We start from the raw sequence: 2914 nt of genomic DNA on the forward strand, positions 1-2914 counted from the left end.
CTCCTGGGAGCTCATGCCTCTGGAAGGGAGCCTTGCCACTGCTCTCTGGATCTTGGGAATCTTTCACTTAAGATAACCATCTGCTGGTGGCCTAAGCTTGTGATGCCATATTTCACTTTTACTATAATTTGGTCTCCAACTGTTGCATACCCAGGGTTAATCAGTACTGGTCTGTTATTAGTGATCTCTCAAGTGAAAAGGATGATACATCCCTGTATGCAGTTTTCATAATAAAATGATGATTGTATTAAGTAGTAATTATCATTTTGTCATTTTACAGGCCCTGTGAGCTGTTGTGGAAGGTCAGTTGTATCTCTGAGTCTCTGCAACAACAACAGAGACCTGCTGACATCACAAATTGGCTTTTACACCTTGGCCTTTTCCCACTGAAGATGCATTTCTTCTCCTCAAGGAAAAACTTGTTCTCCATGCTCTTCATTGCCATTCAGCTCTACCTACAGGCTCGTGCCCTTGCTTTGAGAGTTTCCTAACTCTTCACTGTTGACATGCAGGGTGTTTTCTGTCATCTCACTAAGGAGAAGGAGGTGTAGAACAGCCTTTCTACAAGCAGTGTAAGGTGTTTGGAACCACTGTACAGGCAGAAGAGAGCTGTGAGCTGTGCCATACCATCCCAGTGAATTCTTCAGCAGGCTCAGCCTTGTCCAAGGCTGCCATTCTCCAAACTTCCCTGTCCCCCTTCTTGCCCAGCCAGACATTGGGCTCATCTATATTGTTTGTTTCCCTGCCTAGACCACTGATCTTTTCTCCATAGTGAAAGCCTGCTGCATGCACAAAATATGCCATAACCACAAGGGCACTTTATAAGGACACTTGGATAATGCAAGACATAATCAGTATGTTGCTGTTATTGACCATAAAGGTCATCCTTGTTCTACAAGGCTATGAAAGTTTTGTGAAACCTCTTAGGCTGCTGGAAGGGTGTTCTATAGCTATGACCAAACCTCTACAGGTTCTGGGTGTTCCTCCTTACTGCTTGCAGCCTTTTCTCTGTGAAGGTAAAGCATTCCTCCATCACAAATCTCCTGTTTAGCAACCTGGATTCCTGCATCAACCATCTATTTGGCAGAAAGCTTAATATTTTGTGAGAAGTGTAGGAGCAGAAAAGGCTTCCATCAAAACACTGAAAAAACCTTTTTTTTTTTTTTTTTTTTTTTTAAATAAGGAGCCAGCCAGCCTGTGGAGGGAGGAGACTGGGATGAGTTTGTCAGCTGTTTTAATGGCAGTCTACTTGACCTCTGCCTGGACACCTGCTACACCTGTAGAGCCAGAAGAGTGTCCGGCCATGGGTCCTTCTGGGTAGGAGACTCAGGTTAGAAAACACAACCAAGGAACTGCACTTTTCTCAGTGTCCATGACCACCTTTCTAACGCAGCCCTTCAGAAAATTTCTTTTTCTATTGCTCCCCTCTTCTCCTTCTTCTCCTTTTTTTTTTTTTTTTTTAACCCACACAGAATTGTATGTGCAAGCCTGGGGATAGGTGAGGCTAAAGACTCAGATCTTTTTGTGGTGAGGAACTGTTCTAGTCTGAAGATAATTCATTGTTGCCAGTATCTGTGCTTAGCTTACTGTGATCTCAAAAGTTTTAGTAAGACTATTCAGTTTGATGGAAATACAAAAAAAAAGCCTTCTTGGAGAAGGGTCTTTACTGAAATGATTTACTGGCTGCTGCTAAACATCCTTTGGTAGGGAGAGGGTGGCAGTGCCCTGTGTCCTGTCTGAATGATCTCCCTGTTTTCATGACAGCCTAGAGATGAGAACACGGAGTGAGTTTTTCTGTGAGAATCACAGCTGCTGTTGGCACATCCTCCTGCCCACACAAGCACAGCACAGTGCAGGGCTGCTCCTGCTCCTTGCCTGGCCATAAAGGGCTGGGGTGGCACTTTGTGACCGAGGCAGGAAGGTGGTGATGATGTGTTTATGTCCTTCAGGGGCCTCAGAGGTACCGGGTCCGTGCAGTTATAGCACATGGAATACTTCAGGTTCCCCAAAGCAGGGGAAAGCTAGCACAGAGGTGTGAATTCTGAGATGCCAAATGGCAAATCTGAGAACCTGCAACTCCTGTCTTTGTCTCAATTCCAGAAATACTGGTTCTGAACTGATAGGTGAAGAACACACTAGTGAAATAAAATGGAATTCCTTTCAGGAATCTCATGGAAGATGCCATGGCAGAACAGATGCTTTTGGTGTGGGAAGAGAGGGAAAAGGGCAGATTTGCTGCTGGAGGTTTTTGAAGTCAAATCTTCTGAAGCTGGTTTGCATCTTACCACAGGATTTGATTGCACAGTCTGAATTTTTTAATGTTTTCATAACTGTAGATGTGAATCATACCGTTTGGAAAAATAACTTGTGACCTCAATTTGGGTTTTTTGCTTTATTTTTTAGTTAAAAAGGTAATAAAAAAGAACATTAGATGACTGTTTTTTCTTTCCAACCATTGGTGCTTGATGGTGCTGTATAAATCCACCGTTTTATTCTATTTAACTTTGTTCTTCAATAACAAAAAAAAAAACAAAACAATGAGATTTAGCAATTGTCCTGTTTGCTTCTATATCTGCACACTGGTCGAAACATTCAAGGATGTTGCTAAAAATAAGCATCCTCTTCCTGCAAGGCAGTGAACTTGGACTGTAAAGTGCATCTTTCAGGGAGGTACACGAAGTAACAGGAAATCAGCTTGGTCTTATTTCAGTTTACTGGTGCTTGGCAATGATGTCACCCTTCTAGGACAAGGGTTAGGCCTGAGAGCAGCAGCAGTAACTCTGTTCCACAATCCTGTGTTTCAGAGAAATGACCTCTGGTAAGCTGTGAAGCTGAGCCAATATGCAGGGAAAATGGAAAGCAGGGTCATTTGAGCTTTCTTTGGAGACATCTGCTGTAATTTGGAAAGAAAAAA

The sequence above is a fragment of the Oenanthe melanoleuca genome, chromosome 1A (assembly GCF_029582105.1).
Source record: "Oenanthe melanoleuca isolate GR-GAL-2019-014 chromosome 1A, OMel1.0, whole genome shotgun sequence".
NCBI lineage: Eukaryota > Metazoa > Chordata > Aves > Passeriformes > Muscicapidae > Oenanthe > Oenanthe melanoleuca.